The 22,347-nt window shown below is 40.3% G+C and overlaps 1 long non-coding RNA gene across 1 annotated transcript in view; it reads left to right on the plus strand.

Annotated features, from left to right (window-relative positions):
* The first annotated feature begins 13,908 nt into the window (after positions 1–13,908).
* LOC116449684 overlaps positions 13,909–22,347 on the plus strand; it is a 107,989-nt gene continuing 99,550 nt past the window's right edge. Inside the window, exon 1 of the long non-coding RNA XR_004242497.1 lies at positions 13,909–14,044. This is a non-coding gene — a long non-coding RNA (uncharacterized LOC116449684). The remainder of the gene's footprint in view (positions 14,045–22,347) is intronic.

Genomic DNA, 22,347 nt, shown 5'->3' on the forward strand with positions numbered 1-22,347 from the left:
AAATTATTTTCTATTATTTCGAGAACAGTTAATGATTGTGTATAAAACCCAGCCCACTAAGAGTGCTTCTACCTCATTTCATACCTCATTGTTTTGCAGATTATCTGTGATTGTGGAAGTTGATTTGTAGCCCTAGGAATTTATTTTCTTGACCATCTACTTGTGTAGTCTAAAATCTTCAGTCTGAAGAATGCGCCAGAAGTATTTGTTCTGGTAGGTAGAGCTTTGATTTCTGTAAGCTGTGTAGAATAATTTTGTGAAAAAGCTGGAGAACATCACAGAATGACACAACGTTAAGGGATTGGAAGGGACCTAAACATCACCTGGTCCCAACCCCTTGCCATGGGTGGGACACCTTCCACTAGACCAGGTTGCTCAAGGCAACCTGGCCTTGGACACTTCCAGGGCTGGGGAATCCGCAAGCTGTTCCAGTGTCTCACCAGCCTCACAGTGAAAAAATTCTTCCTACTCTCCAGTCTATCTGTAACTATCCTGTCCTATCACTACAGTTCCTGACAAAGCATCCTTCCCTGTCGCCCCTTCAGACCCTGGAAGGTGCCATGAAGTCTCCACATGGAAGAACCTTCTCTTCTCTGGGCTGAACAGCCCCAACTTTCTCATAGAGGACGTGCCCCAGTCCTCTGGACTTGCCACAACAGTTCCATGTCCTTCTTGTGTTGGGAACACCAGAACTGGGTGCAGCACTGCCAGTGGGGTCTCACAAGAGCAGAGTGGAGGGGGAGAAACACCTCCTTTGACCTTCTGGCCATGTTCCTCTGGATGCAGCTCAGGATTGCCTTGGCTTTTTGGGCTGTGAGTACTCACTGCCAGCTCATGGTGAGTTTTTGATCAACCCTCACCCCCAAGACAGAATAATTTTGTGAAAATGCTGATGTTCTCAGAGACAACCTGCTTGCCTTTCCATGGCTTGCAAATGGTGATTCTCTAAAAGATTTGATGACTCTTTAATGTGGGCAAAAGCAAGCAAACAAACCCTCTGATGGTAAAGAATAGTGCAGTTACCAGAACAGGTTAGTAGTGTTGTGGGACTCCTCATGGTCTTGAAAAACATAATATTGGTGTACAAGGCTGTAGTTAACTCTGTTGGATAAATTTAGTTATCACAAGCTTTGCAGAGCAACTGAGAAAGCAATAATTTTAGGACCAAAGCTCACTGGCTCACTCTGCTTCTAGTAGAGCTGCTGCAATTAAAATATAGGAAGCTTTTAAAAGAATTAATCTGGGTGGGGACACACACACTGTACATGCCCATTTATTAGTGAGAATTATACTTCTGCATTCTATGCAAATAATAGGCCTTAGCTTTTCTGTTTGCATGCTGCTAGTCCATCCTGTAACTTAAAACTCTTCTTTGTAATAGCTCCATTAAGATATTAAGGGAGGACTTACTTGGGCAAGGAAACCCAAAGGTAATCTTGAATGGGTATCTGGTGATCTAGTGGATATTTTCTTTCTGAAATTCAGAACTTGTATGAACCAAGTTCTGGCCTCTATTCATTTCCATTAAACTTGGTCATGCAATTTAATGTGGTTTGTGTTGGGTTGGTTTTTTTGTTTGTTTGTTTTTTGTTTGTTTTGTTTTTGTTTTTGTTTTTTTTTTTTTTTGTTTGTTTTTTGTTTGGTTTTGGTTTGGTTTTTTGTGGTGCCTGATAGTTATGCTAATAGAGTGCTAACTTTGTGATATTTAATGTTTACAGTGTTAATAGCTAAATATAATAGCTGTGCTTTATTGTGTTGGAGAATTTTAGTATGTTATTTATAGATCTGAAACCTACAAGATATGATATAAAAGCCTTCAATATGAAAAATGTTACATTTCTGAGCAGACAGTGAGAAAATTGCCTTTTAGAGGTCAAAACTCCCAATGCCTCTGGCAACATGGCCTTGATGTCATTTGACAGGGTGGAAACACAGCCCTTCATGGGAATAAACAGCCAATACCTGCATGATTCATTTTGTTAGAAGGGTTCTCCCATTGTTGCTAGGCAATATTTCCTAGGTGGAGTTAAAAACCAACAAAAATATCAACAACAAAACCCCCAAAACCCAACTGCTGTCTCCTCAGAATAATACTGCAAGTTGTCTTGCCATTGTTTATTTGTTTTCCTAATTAAGAAGTAATTTTTCCTTCTGCAGAATAGGTGCATCGGCTGAGTCTCTCAATAGAGACCTTCCCCACTAAGAGGCAGCAAGGGGTCGAGCTGGGAAAGGGTTGCACCTGGTTAGTGGAAGGTTTCCTTTCTGTCTTCCTCTGTCCCTTCTTAGAGCTGTCTGTTTGGAAATGCTTGACTGTGTTGTGATGTGCAATTCTCAGAGAAGAAACATGGCAGAGACCAGCAGACATTCATTTGAAATGATTTTCATTCACTGCATTCTGGAATGGACTTGAAAGCAGGTCTCAGAGGCAACTTGTACGTACCAGTTTGTCTTACATATTTATTTATGACAGACTTGAATCTTCAGGATGGTATTCTATCAAGTGACATACCCACTCAATGTGATGTGTGCCTAAAAATAGGTCATTGTCAAAGGAGAGGAAAGGAACTGTATAAATCTATAAACTAAACCACTGCAGTCCAGTGGGATAGCATATTCTGAAGCTGAGGTAATTCTATGTTCAAAACTGTAGCTTTCCATGGATTGTTTTCTAGAATAATACATTAACATTGCATTTATCAAGACAGGAGGATGACTGCAGACTCTAAAGACAGCTAATGCTAATGGGTTACTTCTGACACAGCAGTTAGAAATAGTAAAGTAAAACAAACCATCTCAGAAGGTAGCAGGGCTGGACCAAATTTTGCTCTTATGCTTAAAATATTACTCATTTAAACCCCCAATTTTTTCATGTATTAAATTGTATAATAAAACATCTGTTTAGTGCTGGGACTTAGGCATTTGGGTTTGGAAATAATGCTTCTGTTTTGTGCATTTGGTCAATGTGAATGGATTTTTTTTCTCTAGTTAATCTAGAGTGCTGAGAGGCCTGAAAAATAAGACCCCTAAGAATGATACTGTTTAAAAATGGGCATTAGGGAAGGAATTTCTGTCATTTTAGGTACCTGTTGATGTATACAAATGTGTGGGGTTTGGGCCATAACAGAACAATGCCGATTTTTTCTGTTTATGACAGCATAAGCACCACTATATAAGTGAGGTCTTGAACTTAGCTGCACAAGTTACATGTTTTGGTGTTTAATGCACACTGCAAGCCAAATAGAAGGGCTAATATTTAATTAAGGATAGAATGTGGAAGTGGTCAGCAAAGAACAAATACATCTGTGTACCGGGTTATATTGAGGTTTGGAGTTACCAGGTAAAGGGGAAGTGTGACATCTGGTGGAAAGATGGTATCAGGAGCAAGAGATCCATTAGTGATAAATGGGATTATTTGGCACGAAAATGCATTATATGATGTTTGAAACCAGTGCTGGAGATGAAATCCAGATGGGTGACGTATTTCGTGATCTCATAGTTCATATTGTCCAAACCAGTATACATGGCAAGATGATTATGTTCTTAATGAATAGTGATCTCTTCTAAGCTGCCAAAGAAAGCTGATTTTGTTAAGTTCCTCCCCCAAACTCTTAATCTACACTAAAAATAAATTAATATGGTACAGGTTTAGCTGCCTTTGGGTATCCAAGCATTTTTTCAGAAAAATGTCATCTAAGTAACATGATGAATATGATGAATATCCTAGCAGGATTTTTGATGCTTGAGTTCTTTATTGAGTCTTCTGTAATACTGCTGCCAGGTGCAAGTCCCAAATTATCAGGATCATTTGATGTTGCTGTTCTGGAAGATACTGGTCTGACACTGGCTTGGAGATGCAATTGGAGTCCCTGTTTGGGTTCTGCTCCCTTAGAACTGGTGGCTGTGGGCAGGCTCTTCTGCAGAGTGTGGGAATAGCCTTGTATTGCATGAGGGAGGAGAAGAAGGGGAGGAGCTCTGTAGGAGAAAGTGGTGGGGGGAACTGGAGCTACCTTTTGCTTGGTGTCACATTGCTAGAGTCAGAACTTGCATAAAATCAGGGTGGGCTCAGAGCTGCACACATTTTGCTTTATTGTATTTATTTCCAAAGTATGTTGTGGAAAAAGAGTCTTCAATTCATTGGGAGCTCTATATATTAAGGATGTTCAGGAACCTCCTAGCTCAGCTCAAGGGCCCAGGGGAAAAGAGAATTCATCCTAATCTTTCAGCTCTGCTTTAAAATACCTGATTCTTCTGAGGTTTCATTCCGTAGGATATTGATCATCCCATGTCAGTCTGATATTTTTCTGTGTTACAACTTTGCTACTGAAAGATTGCTTTATCCCAAGCATAGCACAAGTTCAGTTGTAGTTCTGCTTTGTAGTTCAGGCTCATCTCCTGTGCATAACTGCCCGCCTCAATCATGTGGGATTTCCCCCTTCATCAGAAGGCAATAAATCTTGAGCTTCTTTTGTTTCTTTATGCATTTTTTCTTCTATTTTTAATGTTAGCATCTCACTTGCTAGAACAATATATTACAAGAGTTCTGAATCCTTTTCCTGCTTTGGGGGCAAACTCCATCTGCAAGTTTTAGCCTGCTTGCACAAAAATAATGCTTTTTGGGAACTGCACAGTTCAAGCAGAGAAACAAGTTAGCAAATACCTAAACCCACAGATCCAGCATTTCAGGGCTAGACCACAATGGGATGGACCCATCTTTTGGTCAGCCACATCAGGCATTTAACAGCAGCATGTCTGAGTAACCTATTTCTCAGGTCACCTCATCGTTAGAGTCACAAATGGATGATATTCATGAACTCTGCTATTTCGATACCATGATGAATAAAATACATTGTTTACTCCAAACAGTGAATTGCTCTGCTGTGCTTCTGGTGGGCAGGGGTTTGGATAATCCAAATGGGTTTGAGTAGAAGGCCTGTGGCAGGGAGTTTGCTCATACACTTCAGTGCAGTTTAGTTCAGTGTTGAACACTTTCTTCCTAATCTACCCCCTCCTCTTCAGCAGTGTGGCAGTAATTATCCTTTTCTGTCTGCATTTCTTGGGATAGATTGTGTAGGCACTCTCATACTTGTGGAACCACAACAACTAAAAATCAGTTAACTCTGTTACTGTATTGTCATATGAAGACTGGATGCAGGCCAAGCCTCGGTTTCTTCATGAGATGTTTTATGTTTTAACATGTTGGGAGGGAAACAAACCCAATGCTTTTCTTGAGACAGCCTTGTTGAATAAGTCAATAGCTTTCTGAAGCTTAATTTGGGGTGTGCAGATAGAGAAATTGTCCTATTAAAAAGGAGAAGATACTCTAGTTTAACTCTTTTGGAAATTTAAGTGAAAACCATAATTTTTAGTGATGTTGAGGGTGATTCTTTTAAAAGATCTCTAGAGAGATTAAAAAAAAAAATCAGACCAGAAGTTTTGATTGACCTGAAAGCCAGACCGACAAGTTTTAGTTCTCAGCTCTGTTGGTGAGGAGACAGTTCTCCTTCTTACCAAATTATAACTGACAATGATACTGAGCTTGTGCTAGCACAAGGTGCTTTCTTAACTGCAAATGTGATCTCAGCCTGAAAATACCATAATAAATTCACTGAACGGACTTTCTTCTGTAGTATACTCTTATAACTATAAGCCCTTCATTTTTGCCCAGGGCATCTACTTAGGAGATATCATAAAGTGAAAATAATCTTAATGTCACTAAATGAGAAAAGAATGATCATATTGCCTTGCAGAAAAACAAATTGGGAAGGGGGACTGAAGAAGGGACAGTACAGAATTATATTTGCTGCACTCTTGTGGGCGCCAGGAGAAAAATGTCCTTTATTTTTCTGAGAATGATTTAAAAATGTGTTTGTATCAATGTTGCAGCTTCTCAGTAATGACTGGAATTTCTGACTATGCAGATATGATGTACAGCCTTTCAGAAAACGGATAGCTTGATCTCCATTACTGGTATTGATGAATGGGTGCATGGTGGCTGTTTTGGTAGTGTATGTAGGAGGAAGAGGGGGAAGGTTCCTTGAGAACCTATTGCCAAAAAAAAAAAAAAAAACCAACCAAAAAAAAAAGTGATGTAAGCCAAAACTTAGTGAAAGTAGGGTATGAAACTTGCTTATGGAAATTTACCACTGGATGCCACTGTTGCTTCATAGAATGTCATCCTAAAATAACATCAGCTCTGCTGGAAAATTCTGCTTTTCCTTCACTCTCATCTTTTTAGTTTTTTATTACTTTAATCTTTGCTCATATCAAAGGAAAGGAGAAATTGTGCCCCACTTATTCTCTCCAGCAACATGGTGATATCGTTTCCATATCTAGAAGTGACAGCTTGTCATAGGAAAGAAAAGGGAATGACACAAAATTTGTCTTTTTTTTTCTTCTCCTTCTAAGGTAAAATATTTTTCTTGAAAAGAAGAAACGCTCAGATGAAAGAGCAGCCAATTTTCCTTGTAACTAAATTCCTTCTCTCTGTCTTTGAATCCTGTGTTAATCACAGCTAGATTTGGACACTGAGCCTTTATTCCTGTTTTAATGTCATCCTAGAGAGCAGGGCAAGAGGTCACTTTTGCAAATACCTGTTTATTTCCTTTCCCAAGTGTTGGGCATTTTGTACTTGAAAGAATGTTTTTCGCTTGTTACAATTTTTTCCTCCTGAGGGTAGCAGGGAGGGTGAAGGTCACCAGGTGAATTTTTGATGGCTGTTGCTTGTTTCTACAGGTACATTTGTAATCACCTGATTAGCAACTCTGGGACTTTTCTCTAAGTCATTAAGTGTGGGGTTTTGTAAATAGTTCCTTTTCCTCTCCTCTCCTCTCCTCTCCTCTCCTCTCCTCTCCTCTCCTCTCCTCTCCTCTCCTCTCCTCTCCTCTCCTCTCCTCTCCTCTCCTCTCCTCTCCTCTCCTCTCCTCTCCTCTCCTCTCCTCTCCTCTCCTTTTTTTTTTTTGACTGAAGCAACGCCCCAAAAGTAATTAGTTTAATTAAATGAAAAGAAATAAAAATACTATAATCTGAAACATAAGTTTCAGATCGTTTGGGTTTTGTATTCTGACTGCACCTAATTCCTAGTCTTTCCTATGGGAAAAGAAAAAAAATGTTGGAAAAACCCGTGAGAGACGAGCTCTTTCTAGTGTCATGCCGGGCTTCTGCGGTGACAGTCCACCTTCTGCTGAGCGCCTGCTTAATTGGATAAGCACAAGTATTGTCGGTTCCATAGAGCGCCAGCCTAATTAGCAACAGTGGGAATGTGGGGAAAAGGCAAAGACAATGGAAATGATGGGTTGCGAGGGCTCTGAAGGAAGGAGAAGCAGTAGCCATGCGGCCCTGAGAAAGCACGTTTAGCCGCTCCCTGCAAGCTGGGCGGGAGCAGACAGACAGCAGGGCTTCAGCCCCGAGGGCTCGGCACTGCCATGGAAACGGCACAGGAGCACCGCATCCCTCCGGCTCTGCAGCCCTTGTGGCTCTGCAGCGGATTTAGAAGCAGCGGCACCCACACAACCTGTGTGGAGCTGCAGCAGGGGAAGGTTAAAATTCACGGCCCTTCTGCTGCTTCATAACTGGTTTATGAGGCAAATCGAGGGAGAGGAAAACAAACAAGTAAATGTAGTAAGTTTACTCTCGAAGATGGACTGCCAGCTGCAGCACAATCCTCATGCTGGATGTCTGACAGCCAGAATGCAGTTTAATGATGCTACTGTTCACTGATAATTTCTCTCTCTCTTCTGGAACTGAAGTTTCTCCCGGATTAGATATTGTGATCTAAGTTTTGCAGTGATCAGGACTGGATGCTAATACTACATCGCTGTTGGTTCCGAGGGCAAGCCTGGCAGCAGAGCTGCTGTTGATGCCGCATAAACTTGTAGCGGTGACCCAGATAACATTGTGACCGACACAGTAAGTTACAGTGTCAGGAGGAATAAATGTCTCCTGCAGTCCCTCACAGAGCTCCAGCTGTGCTATGGTACCTGCCCTTAAGCCCCATCTACCCAAGAAACTGATGGGCTCTGGGAGCTGCTGGGCTTTGCTCAGTTGTGAGCTAGTTGTACAAGTGAATCCAGAAAATACACAGGGCTGGCAATTATTTGGAAATTGTGGTAATTTAGTGTTCTTAGTAAAGGACCTTTCCAAAATGGTTGCCTGGGCTCTGCCATGTCTGTTGAGAATTTCTAGCAGTCATCTAAATGTGACAGCTCTCTGAAGAGAACTTTTGTGCCCTCACCCCTCATCTACCACCCTCTGCTCTGTTCCTACTTCTGGCCTAGGCCTGGGAGAGGAGTAGTTTTTAAATTACCTTTCCTGAAGCTCTGCAGTCAGCCACATCATCTCACCTCTGTTCTGAGGTGGAAATGACAAGGTTTCTGTTATGCTCATTTGTTATGCCATGCAGAGAGAAGGGTCTGTTCTTTTGCAGTAGGACTGGTTTAATGGCTGGAGAATACTAAGGGGCTCTGCAGCGGCTTGATGTGGTCTTGCTCAAACTATAACATGAGGTACAGCAGTATAAAAGAAGCAGACATTTCTGGTATTTTTGGACAACAGCCTAAATATATCATCACTATCTGTAGTGGTTTGCAGCTGTCAGAGAAAAATAGCTAAATGAGCTTTGACTTCAGCACAAGAAGGCCTGGGCTTTTCAATGTACTGTGTACTGGTGAAAAGTGAGTAAGATGGAATGGAACAGGATTCAAGCCTGTGCTTTTGAGAGGTTGTGGTGAGGTTAGCTAGCTAGCTAAGGTAGAGGCAAAGCCAGAGAAGGATTAAAAAGGCATGCAATACAAATTAAATAAATGAGCTGCTACTGTGTCTTTTTTTCTCCCTCATCCCCAGTCCATTTTAGAGTGAGTGATGCAGAAGACCACTGCTGAACACTGTCCCCAGGCTCCCTCTATACTGGATGCATGTGTATGCAAAGATCGGCAATGCTCCCACAGCCTTTCCAGTGTTCCTTAAGTATACAGAATTCAGTCCCTACTGCATCAGGAGCCTTTTGAAGATAAAAATCACTGATTCTTAGCTGTGCCATCTTTTGTTAACTGGAAAACTTAACATGTGTACGTAAAACCGACTGCCAGAAATGGCAAAGAAAACGTACGTATCTTTTACAAGAAGCAATAGGCAAAGAGCAAATGTGTTTTGGAGCAAAGGTGGGGAGGGCTTCACCATGCCACAGGCATTATCAGGGTGAGGCATTGCCAGGGCTGGGAATATGGCTCTATATGTGTCTTTAGAGCCATGAATCATCATGAAGCAGAAACCAATTGGATTTACCCCCTGTGAGCCTCTGCTTGTTTATCTATTTGAAAGCAGTCACTCATTCTTTTTGCTCTATTTGTAACCTTCACAATTTAATATTTGTATAAATCTTAAAGATGACATCTTCACAATGTAGGTTTTCATTCTACAGTCGTTGCCTTTCACGCTGCTGCAATACACTGAAAATGCTTGCAGTCTCCTCTTCTATGGGGGTGATCTTTGTAAATTTATCTGGTCTCTTTGGGGATGTTGCATCCTCTGGCTGCTCATGTATGGAAAGTGCATTGGTACAAAATTATTTATAACTCTTTCAATTGGTGGTGGATCTCTGTGGTCCTCTACTGGAAGTCTCTTCAAGCTCTCAGAGGAGATTTTTCAACAGCTCCTGGCCCATAAGCAACAGCTTCCCCCATGTTAACCCTGCAGCAACTCATCCTGTTCCTTCAAGCTTCTGTCTGTTGCCAACTTAGTCATTAGACTGATTAATATTCAAGCTGATCATTAATTCCAGTTTGGACTCTTTGCTTTCACAGCGAGTAATTAGACAAGGCACCTTCCCCATCAATTTGTGCTATTCATGGAAATGTTATCACTTACAGAAGACACAGAATAGACATTTGTAGGTTCCTTTTATTTAAGTGACTGAGAAAAAGTCCACGGCAAAGGGGAAGCTCCTAGCTGAGTTACAGAAACCTTGCCCTGTTGGCCTTGCTCTGTAGTAGATGTTTAGGGATTTGGTGCTGGTGTTTTACAACATGTTTACATTCCCAAGAATGTGGTGGGTTTATTTTTTTGGGTTTTTTCTCTCCTATCATCCAATGTCATGAAGTCAAGCTCAGGGTATTTCTATATATAGGACAATATTTAAACAGTGCATGAAAACATTCCTGTATTTTAAAAATACTTTGAGACTAAAGTCTACAGTGAATATGTGATATCAGGGCAGCAGATAGTGGCAAGACTGTCATCATTAACAAAGAATACTTTTGTCTTTTGAAATAATGTAGCCATAGATGTGTGAATTTTAAAGCTGTGCAACAGTATTAGTTCTTTGATTAAAGGCACAAAAGATTACGTTCTTCAGTTACTGTGTAGGCTCTCCTGAACTTTCTGGGAACTGGAGCAAAGGGAATAACTGAGGGTCAGAGGGTGAAGACTGCCTGGATGGTCATTAATCTAAATTTGTCTGTGGAATATAGCTGTGAAGAAGCTGTTAGCATGCTTTCCCCTCTCACCCTAAACAAAAAAAACAACCCCAAAAACAACAACAAAAAACCACAAAACAAACAAGAACAACAACAACGACAACAAAAAAAAACCCCAAAAAAACCCAAAAAAGAGATTTTGCTCAAATCTGGATTTAGAGTAATTGAGCAAAAATAAGAATTGTTAAAAATTGGGTCTTTCAGGTAGGGTATGTGCTGGTGTTTTGGTTTTTTGTTTATTTCTTTTTCTTTTTCTTTTCCCAAGAAAACTTATGAGGGTGTTAGGCTTGCTGTGATTCAAATCATTGAATTTCAACAGAGTAACAGCAAAACTGTCAGTTTTATGCAGTCAGGATGTACATGAACTGTAGGAAAGGTATGGCAGGGATGGGGATTCCTTGATAATTTCATGTAGCTACTGTGGGTTACAGGTACCTCTGAACATTAAGATGACTGGCTTTCAGCATGAGCAGCCCAAGAATGTTCCACAATTTGTCATTCTGTGATAGTGCCTTGTTCTGCTCCAGTTTTGTTGCTCATACCCCAGCTAGTTTTCTTAAAGTTGGAATGAGGGTGATTTCAATTGTGAGAGCAGCACAAGAAATGTAGGCAGTGCTTGGAGAAAGGTAGGAAAGATTTGCTGTGTCCATTTCTACTGCATACTTTGTCAGTCTTCTTATTTATCAGGTGGGGTGCTGAGAGCATAAACCATCCTACAGTTTTAGCTATATTATATTTCAAAATTAAAGACCTTACAAAATGAAAGTAAGTTTCATTACTATAGTGTCACCCAAAACACTTAATGATCTGAGATAAGAGACTATTCAGAAGGGCCAAGAGTTGCTCTAAACAGTGTCAGAACTGCAGCTCTGTGAAGAGAAGTACACATTTTTGAATTGGTAAAAAGGAGTTGCATTAATTATGTGGCATGCCACACTACACATGAACACCATTAAAAAGTCAGCCTTTAAATCTTAAAACACTTCTTGTTCCTACTATCCTCATTATTAACATCCATATTCTACATTAATGCCTCTGGCAAGAGGTGAAAGCTGTTCAGGGTGAAAAGAAATTAGTTTCATTTTTCAGTAATTATGGGGAAAACTGTTCACTGGCTTTAGTCACCCTCTCAAGTTATTCCAGTGCTTCTGGTTAAAAAGATCCTGATCTATGGTATTTCACTAATGATCAACAGTTTTAGAAATGACATTTTTCAGCAGCACAGCCTCTATTATTGGGACAGTATTTTCCTCTTGGGCAGCTGCCAGATTTTTCAAACCCAATGGGAAAGCTTATGAAAGGTAAGTTCCTTTCCCTGTGCCCCGCTTCTTTATAAACTTGAGATCACTATTGCTTAAGATGCAAACTAATGCTTCCAGTTTTCAAAGGAAAAGACACCTCTTCCTAGACAGGTATTTAAATAATCTATGACTGTGGGGAAACAACTAGGTAAAGGAAGAGACCCTGAAGAGTATGGCAAAAATTAAGTGGAAGTGAAAGAACAGCGTGCCAAGGTAGTTCCTATCATACAATGTAGTAAATTTTCTATTGATAAATAAAATATCTTTATTTGTCAGGTGCATTTTCCTGTTCTCATTTGAAGTGGGCCTTTTGATTCATAAGGTTGAATGACAGAAAAGTAAAAAATTGCTGTAGGTAATGAAGATGCATTTTGAGAGATGCATTCTGGAGGACTGAGTAGGTACCTTTTGTTGAGTAACATGAAAGTTTGCTTTGTTCTTTCTCACCATTCTAAAATGTATTTATGTGGTACTTGGAAACAGCAGTGGTCAATCAGATCTGACTCCTAGGTGTCTTTCTACTGGAATGTACTGTGTTGCTGTTTTGGTTATTTACCAGTACTCTTATTCTGTCTCATATGAAGTGTATAGAAAACTCCAAGAAACTTCCAATGCATCCATTTACAGTGTCTTGCAAAGGATTAGTGACAGTTCAAGTCCAAGCAATAGCTCAGATACCTGATTTCTGTGACCATTTTCTTATTTGCAATAAATTCATTCCTCAAGTGGCACCATCTGTGCCATTTGCAATGTGTCTCTGACAGTTTCCCTGAGACTGTATGAAATGCTGTGTGGTGTGTAAGAGCTGCTGCTCTTTGGAGCATGGCAGGGGACCATGACACTTCAGAGCATTATTCTGGCCACAGAGAAACAAAGAGTTTCTTGCTGGGGTGGCCCTGGTGCCCCCAGATATGTTTGAGACTTTTCATCTTGGACAAACTTCACTGTGACAATTTTTGTTTTGAAGAACTAATTGAACTGTTCACCTTTTTACTACATTAACAGTTCTAATTCAAATGATCCTGACTGTAGTAGCTTGATTTTTGAAGCAGTTCAACACTATGTGATCAAGAGTTACTTAAGCTTCTTGTGCTTGGCATTGTACTTGTAAATGATGGCAGCATCTTTCTTTCACTTCTTTCTGAAAGAACAGGCTGTGTTTAAAAATAATAATTTCTTTCCTTGGTTAATAGCTCTATTAAGTACCTACAGCACAAAGTATCATAACTTAAATGCTTTTGATTAAGGAACTTAATTAGATCTTAAAATTATTCTTCTTCCAGTGCAATACCTTATCTTCCCCAAAACTGGAACATGGAAGTCTTCAGCAAACTGCAGCAAGGTGTTTTACATTAATAGTTTATAGTTTGCTGTCACCAGATCACCTGTGTAATAAAAAGGCCCTTATTCTTTAAGGCTACAGGCTGCAGAGAAACATATTGGGACAAGCTGCGTGAGTCTTCCCATAGAATATCAGAATTTTTCTTCTAGTGAATATGAAATCTTGCCTTTGGCACTAAGCTATATTGAATGCTTCAGAAGGGAATGAAAGGGAAAACCTTTCTCTAAGCAGGAAGGTAACTTTGAATGCAGAGCTGGAATGTATGGATTTCTACCTCTTCTCCATTTGCTGCTTTGATTTGCTTTCCCTTTGCCTTGACTGGCTGTGCTACAATGCTATTATTTTTTTCAGTTCTTTGGAGCTGAAAATACTAACACACAACACTGGGATTGGCGAACTCCTCAGCTGGTCAAACGCCATATACAGCCTTGTTTCTGTTTTATGGTAAATATAAGATCTCACACTGTTATGGTATGGTAAAATGTATACTGTCCTTTTTATTTTAATGCTTGTTTAAGAGCAGTCTGTGGTTGTTTTGAGGTGTGTTTGGTAAAAGCTTAAAAAAAAAGAGCATCTATGCACTGAGCTTTTATGCATAAATAAAGTAACAGAAAGACTTTCATTGCGTACATTTGGGGATCCCCTTCTTAAAGAAAAAGCCTCTGGCTTTGCTTCCCTGTGCCTCTGGATTGACTGTACAGCTGTCTTTAACTGTATTAAAGACCTTGATGGGTAGACAAGACTGACCTTGTCTCTGCTGCAAGTTTGAGGCTCTCATTATCCATTTAGCCTTTCAGTAGATCTGCCCTTCTGGCCCACTCAGAGTTTGTGGGCTAGTCTGCTGGATTTGTGGAGGGAAACAAGTATTAGGAAGAAGGATTTTAAGGTGAACTTCCTCAAGGTGTGTGAGCATGATTTGGAAGATGGCAAAGGTATGCTTATTTATAGGTATGCAAATAGCTATGCTTATTAGCTTCAGAGAAGCTGTAAGGGGGAGAAACGGAATAAGCAGGGAATGGAGAAAGTTGATTTGGGTGGTCTAGTAGACCAGTACCCGGTCAGTTCTAAAATATCTTTACCATGAAGGAGAGAGTCTGAAAGCCTGATCTGGGTCTTACAATCTGGCACATTGATTGAGGGGAGAGGGAAAGACTGAGGGAGGGATTCTTATAGGAACTTTAAGGGTAACATGCAAGAGAAACTGTGAAAGCCAGGATCAGAAGGTGACAAATGGATGAAGCCCTGTGGAGAACATCTATTACCATAGTTTGGAAAGGAAATTTGGATGTGCTCTTGCCAGAGGAGAGATGTGGCAGCTTTTACCAAAGCAGGGACACTTGTGGAAGGACTACAAAGATGTAAGGGGCATAGAAGCCATAAAAGAAAGAAGAATGTCACTGCTTCAGCTTCTGTAGGTGTGAGGAATACTTACAAAGTACTTCCACTGCAGGACCAGTCCTGGCCCAGCTTCAGTGTATGGGTGGTGTGTTCTACTTCGGGCAGATCCTGCAGTGCTTCTCCCAGGCCAGTTCTTCCTCTGTTCAGGGATTCTGTGTAGCTTTCCCTTTTCCTTCCCCTTTTCCTTCCCCTTTTCCTTCCCCTTTTCCTTCCCCTTTCCCCTTTCCCCTTCCCCTTTCCTCTTCCCCTTCCCCTTTCCCCTTCCCCTTTCCTCTTCCCCTTTCCCCTTCCCCTTTCCCCTTCCCCTTTCCTCTTCCCCCTTCCCCTTTCCCCTTCCCTTTTCCTCTTCCCCTTTCCCCTTCCCCTTTCCCCTTCCCCCTTTCCCCTTTCCCCTTCCCCTTTCCCCTTCCCCTTTCCCCTTTCCCCCTTCCCCTTTCCCCTTTCCCCCTTCCCCTTTCCCCTTTCCCCCTTCCCCTTTCCCCTTTCCCTTTCCCTTTCCCTTTCCCTTTCCCCTTTCCCCTTTCCCTTTCCCTTTCCCCTTTCCCTTCCCCTTTCCCCTTTCCCCTTTCCCCTTTCCCCTTTCCCCTTTCCCCTTTCCCCTTTCCCCTTCCCCTTCTCCTTCCCCTTCCCCTTCTCCTTCTCCTCCCTTGGCTTCCTGCTTGGCAAAGGTTCTGTGTCCTCCCTGACTTCTACTGGACTGATTTTTGTGCCCTAATCCTGAGGGGCCACTGAATGAGGGAGGGCATTTGTAGTGAGCTTTAGTGCACTTTGGCTGCCTGACATGAAATTGGCACCCATACAGGGTTGACTGCAAGGGAAGGTAGGCTAAAGTAACCCGTGTAGTGCTTTGTGAGGACATGTGATCTGGCTGAATCAGGGGAATGATGTAGAAAGTATTTTAAATGTCAATGAGGAGCAAAATTCTTTAGGCTTTTAATCTAAGTGAGTTTTCACTTGATTTAGTCAAACCCTTCCCAGATGCTAGTCACCAATGAGACTTTACTCTGGAAACTTGAAGACTTGAGGGTCTGTCTGATTCACAGGGGGGATCACTATCAGCCTAATGGGACCTTGGTTGAAACTTTAATTACAAGAAGACAGTAAAAAGCACTGTTTAAGAAAAAAAAAAAATCCCCTTATCAACTTTTGTTGCTAGTCTAGTCAGGCTAAAAATTCTGCTTAATCTTAATGATTAGTAAGAGTTCTTCATTTCTGTTAAATAAATGACGAATTATTCGGAGGCAGTATATTAAAGGAGATTTAATCAAGATATCCAGAATATTGTGACATATTTAAATCCCATAGTATTAAAAAAAAAACATTTTTGAGGGAGTAAAAATACTTTATATACAATTAGAGGCAGTATGATTAATAACCTTGGGCTCAGATTCAACTGCTTCCTTTGGGATTTGGGGTTTTTTCTATATCTCTGGAACCAAATATATGCCTTAATTACCAATCAGTCAATGAAGGCAGAACTGAAGTGTAGATGTATCTACTCAGATTTGTATTAGCATTTCTTCCACAGATTTGGATTAGTGAAGCTGAGTGTATCTGCAGGTTTTGATTGCTGTCAGGGAGAACATGAATCCACACTATGACTTAGGTTTTCGAAACTAGCAGACCTGTCAGTTTTGCATCATTCTACACTTATGCCACATGCTAAACCTGCAAAAGGTAGGTGTTAGTCCAAATGCAGGAGCATTTAAAAGTTCTGAGAAGATTCAGACCATTTAAAACCAGACAGTGTAGTTTCTCCCCAGCCCTATTTCTTTATGGATGTTTCAGGAGGAATAGGAGATTTTGATATGTGAGAAACAAACCCATGTCATTTCAAACCATTCTGGTTGCAGATAATCTGCAAGGCTACAACATAAAATCTGAATTGAAGGCAAGAAAAGAGGAGCCCGATACTTTAGAGGTTTGGACACTCACAGGTTGATAAAAAGTTAGTGAGTGGACAACGCTCCTTAAATAGCTGTGTCAGTACTTCCTTTTACTGCAGAAACAGGCAAGACAACACCTTCAAGTCCAGTTGGATTGGGAATTTGGAAGGTGTTACCTCAGAGTACTTTGCTTGTCAGGTATAGCTGCAAGGAAACAGATTTTGGACATGAAGGTAGGGAGGGAAAATGTGTTTGAAACCAGTCTTTATTGTAATCCTGGGTATTACTTATTTCTCATAATTTAAAATGGTGAATAGTGGGGGAGAAGTAGCTCCTTGTGACAGGGGAGAAAAGGGATAAATGGGGTGTACCATCAACCCTTTTATCTTCTGATTTTTTCTAAAATTGATTTTACTTCTTCACATGTTCATTCTGGAGTGTTCATAAGCTGTATGTTTCAGTCAAGTATGGCAGGCCTAGCTTTTTATTCTGAACAGTCAATTCTGAAACTCACTATGAAAGAGCTCCAAGGTAAAATGTTTTTGATCATTACCAGCTGCTGTGTGCTTTGTAGACTGTAATATAAACCTGACATTCAATTTTGGTGGGACGATCTAATGAAGTTCTCAGATTTATTTTAGATAATAAAAATAAACCCCCTTTTTTCAAGGATAAACATGGATAAATTGTCAGATTCATAGCCCATCTCATATTATGTCTGCTGTGTTTTCCACAGTGCCTGAAATGGTCACTGTATGCCTGATTTATAAAGACAGTATCACCTTGATGAGTACACAATGTGTCACTTGAGCAGGATTCATGTCTGTATGGATTTCAGTGGAGAAATATAATGTGAGACAATATAAATATTGCAGCCTCTTGCTCTATCACATTGTCTGTTTTATTGGTGGAGGGGTTTTTTGTTTGTTTGTTTGTTTGTTTTTTGTTTGTTTGTTTGTTGTTTGCTTTTCTGGTATCAATAAGAAAAAAATATTCTGGTAACATTGGTGGGGAAAACTCCTTTCCATTATATTTTGCAATAGGTGAATTAAATGAATTTGAGATCAATAAATAAAATGTAGTATAAACCACTAAATATTATACCATTCCTGGATTTTCCTCCTCATCAGAGATGGGGAAAGATAAGTGGAGCAATTCTAGATGAGACCCAAACCAGTCAGATAACAGGCAAACCGTAGGCCAAAGCTCCCAGTTACCTGCCCTAAGCATTAGCATACCTGGCTACTACTAGGTGTAGGATTATTGTTGTGAATGAACACTGTAGAAACAGGTCAGCTCTTTGGCCTTTTGCAGAACAGACAGCTAAAACTGTGCCCTGTGGACTTCAGTGGAGGGATCTGTATGTGGGCTGGCATCACCTTCACATGACTTGTCTGTGGGTCCATCATGGCACATAGGAAGGGTTATACTGACTGCGTGCACACTTAAAACAAAGATAAAATAACTTTTTCTTGTGATCATAATGTACGTTAGTCTGTATCCATGAATTTGAAGGTGAACTGTAGCCTGAAGCTTTCCTTTCTTGGGAAAGAAGCCATCTCCACTAGTGTTTAATGGATTGGGACAAGACCTTAGTGCAGTTGCCTTAGGCCATTGCTTCCCATGCTGCTGTTCTCTCTGCTTGAACATAGTCTTAACACCTTTTGCAGCTCGTGACATGCTTATGTTTGGATATGCTGAAAGGAAATTTCCTATCTTAAGTGAAAATAAATCTGGACAGAATTCCCAGATTGGAGAATAACTGGAGATTGAGAAAGCCTCCTTCATTTTCCCTAACTTGACAGTGTAATTTTAAGTTCTATGAAAAAATGTTCTGATTTGGCCAAATTTAGAAATATATCCTCTGAGAGAAGGCACAACCAGCCCTCCCCCACCAGGTTTGGGGAAAAATAAATTTTCCTCAAAGGAAAGTGAAAGAGATAAAAACTATTTATTTAACAAACACACAGGAAAAAGATAATAATGCTGAATAATAAAATCTCTCACTGTGGAGAAAAAACCTGGGAAAGTGTTAAAGTCCTCCCTTTGGTCTCCTTGGAGCTGGGGCTTGGCCCAGGGCCAGGCCCTCTGTGCTCAGTGGAAAGTCCTCCTGATGTGTTCTGATATTGTAGCAGTCCAGTGGAAAAGGGAGAAAATCTGAAATTCCAGGAAAGGAAAAAAAAATTCAGCTCTCAGTCTCTCTCCGGAGAAAAAGAAGCTGAACCACTGGCCAAAAGCTGACTGGAAAGCAGCCAGCCGGGTGCCTCCTCCCTCCCCTGCCACAGCTGGGCAAAAGTTGCTATCTCTGTGTAACCTTGAACAAGCTGCAAACTGCTTTGAAAAAGTTTTGCTCAGGTTTTCCTTCCCCCTCTCAGGCTCAGTTTAGAGGCATAGAAAGGCACAAAGTTAATTTCTGGGCATAGGGCAGCGATATGGGATACACATCATAAAGTCACCTCAAGACAAAAAAAGAGGACACTATTGGAAAAGATCACCCGTAGAGATCCCATAAAGCTGAATGCGAAACACAGGGCCAGCACTGCTGTAATTGTTGAATTTAAACAGAAGAATTTGGGTCTCATGCAAAGTAGGTACATAATGGAAAACTTGACTTCTGCTGCAATTCTGATAACTGTGTCTTCAGTAAAAAAAAAAAAAGTTAGTGGCAAAAATGGCAACAGATGGCAGAATTTGAACAAGCTTATTTGTCTAACCCTGTAATAGTCACCATGTCACAAGCTGCCTGGAAAATGACTCTTAAAAGATTTATCCACATAGAAGGTGTTATTTACATATGCTCCTTACTAGGTGCAAGTTAGTTGTGCACTGACGTGTGTGTATGCATAGGACTTCCCAACATGTCATTTTAAACTAAATATTTGGAGTTCTTCCTTAAACCAGACCAGAAAATAATTTTACAAGGTTGAATGTTTCTATTAGACTTGTGGTAAAGCAAACGTTCTTATTCTCTAGCATGAGTCACAACTAACTGTGTCAATTGCTTCATAATATCTTATCCAAATAGTTTCATTGCAGTGAGCAAGGCTTAGTCATGTGTGTCTTCGTCTTCTCTGTCAGTTCTAGGCTGCCTTGCCCTTACTGCTCAAGTGATGCACTGTGTATAATGCTTTCACATATTCCAGGATTCAATTGAACTGTGTAATGGGCGAGTGCCTGCCATTCTTAAAACTTGAATCCATTGTGAATCTTTACTGCATTTTTAATTCTGGGCACCTCTATTGGAATGGATAGTTCTGAGAAATTTTGGCACAAGTGACTTACCACTGATAAATATCAGAGTAGCTAATGGAAAAAGGTGTCTTGTTCTTGACTCTGGTGCATTTTTTACAGCAGTGTCATGTTGGACGACATTAGAGATATTTGTTTACAGACTTGCTGTGAGGTTCCAGAGAGAGAAACCAAGGAAATTGCTGGTCCTTCTTAAGTAGCTGTTGTCTTTGGACAAAAATTAGTTACATGCATCTTGCCACATGAAGCTTGGGACACTTCCCAAGTCATTATTCAGGAGAGTGCAGGTGCATGCTGAGGCTTTGAAATCCCTGCACATAACAATGCCAACCTGACAATCATCCCTTGAAGCAGTATCAGCTCAAACAGGCTGTGCTCAGCCTTGTCTCTCATGTTGTGCTCTGAAAACGAACTGGTGCGGCATGCAGATGTGTTCCAATGTCACTGAAGTTAAAATGGTGAGGCTGGGATTTGTACAGTGTATTCCAAATATGCCCAGCTACCTCTGTGATTTCCTGTTGGGGGTAGGAAAAGAACAACCTTCATCTCAGTGTCAGCAACCTGTATCAAGAAAGCAACCATGGTTAAGAGAAACAACATCAGAAAAGAAAGTTCCCTTTTTTTCTGTTCATTCCTGGTAATGTGGTACCATTTGAGTTGGCCTGACAAATTAATTTGTACTGTAGTACAAAGAAACTAAGAACAACTATGTAAAAAAAAAAAAGCATGTGTTTTATATACATTGAATTCATTTGCCAATTAATTCTTTTGGCATTATTGCTCCCTCCATGCATTTGTAAGTTTGTAGGTGCCTTAGTATATATAATGCTATTTGCATGGGGATTTTCCTATGCACTTTTTCTGGGTGTATATAAGCAGATAATTATACATGGATTTGTCATAGGTGTGCTCTTGCTGTCAGTGATGGTGTTGCCCAAATAGGAAAAGTAGTGCAAAGAAATGGGATTTAATTATTGTACAGTGTAGTACATGCAGTCCATGTATGTGCCTCTCCCTTACTCTGTGTATCCCTCTCTCTCAAAAAAGGTACTGTTTGATCATCCAAAGAGTGGATTATCTCAGTAAGTTGCTCAAATGAGGCAGGGGAGGAAGGGAATCACCAGAATTCTGTACCTACAGTTTAAAAACTTTTAAAACTCTTTACTTCGATCATTATATAAGATAAGCTGTAAACCAGTAAACCAAATTGCAGAATCAATTAAGTTGGAAAAGACCTCTGAAATCATTGAGTCCAAATTGTGGCCAAAAAAAGAGTGAACTCCTATCCTCAATTCATATTCTCTTTTGACATTGTGCAGTCTGATGTGCTCAAACTTTGGTGAATGTTATGGAAGAAAGCATTGGAACCCCATCATGGTAATTTTGAAAAGTTATGGACATAAGGAGTTAAGAAAACCCATTTTAATATCTTGATTCCTTTATTTTTGGAGGCATAAGCCCCCATAAACTTCTGGTTTAAACCCCCATAGCTTCTGGTATAAGGTCAGCCATGGTAAGTAGATATTGTAGTAGAGGGACTTAAATGATAAAAATACCAGCAAATCACCATCACTCAATTTGTGCACATTGCAAGGATGACTTTTTTGGGTACACAAAGGTCTCAAGAACATGACTTTGCTTAGATCTTAAAGAATTTCACTTACAGAGCATCCCAATATGAAATTCTTAAATTATCCCTTAATTAAAGTATTACTGCTGTCTTCAGTTTCAGACTCTGCAAAAGGAGATAGCAGACTGCACACTTAGTTTACACAATTTGTTTTTGTGTCTGTGTTAATCCCTTTTTCTGCTATAGGCTTTAGACCACTTTGAGGTGTATGGCAGGAGATTCTGTTCTGTTGTGTTTGTGTGCCTTCACACCTCACCTTCTGTGGTGTTTGTGTGCCTTCACACCTCACCTTCTGTGACTGCTTTAGCAGGGTCCTTACCTCTGAATTGACACTGTGAGCATTTTACTCCTAATATGCTGGCCATGAAATCCCAAGGTGGGAAATATGGAATTTAGTAGTTGTCAATATACTGGAGAATTGTTGTCAATATAATGGAGAGCTGCCTCAAATAGAATCAAGTGAAGTGTCCCCAGTGCTGGAAGCAAGCTAAGCACAGATGAATGAGCCTGGAAAGCAGGTTTGTTTAACCTGTGTGTGGGGAAGGTGCTGTGCCAGTTGGACTGCTCTCAGTACCTGAGCTATTTCTAGTTACTAACTCAAGGGTGGGCAAAGTTCTAGGGCAGTAGGAGTTGTGAGTAGAGGGGAAAGGCAGAAAAGGATCAGGAATAAAAATATTGAAAATCTTTAAGTGAGAGATAGGAGTACATCTCAGTAATCAGTCCAGTAGTAACAAAATTTACCTCTTACCTAAGATACATCAAGAGGAATTAAAAATCCAACCGGATTGACAAAATTATTTTGTCTAATATTTACCTTGGCTGACCTCTGAGCTAGACTGTTTGAAAACAGAATTTTCTTGTGCAGACTTTAATTTCCACTTCCCATAAGAAATGAAATATTTTTCTGTGAAGAGGATAAAATATGAGAATGAATTCAGAATGAACACCTCTGAAAAAATTCAGTTGCATTGAAATGAAAATGACAAGATCTTATATGTGGGGGGGAAAAAGACAAGATCATCCAAAGGGAAATAAACAGTCTGAAATCTTACCACAATTTTGCCAAAATTAT

The sequence above is a fragment of the Corvus moneduloides genome, chromosome 12 (assembly GCF_009650955.1).
Source record: "Corvus moneduloides isolate bCorMon1 chromosome 12, bCorMon1.pri, whole genome shotgun sequence".
Classification (NCBI taxonomy): domain Eukaryota; kingdom Metazoa; phylum Chordata; class Aves; order Passeriformes; family Corvidae; genus Corvus; species Corvus moneduloides.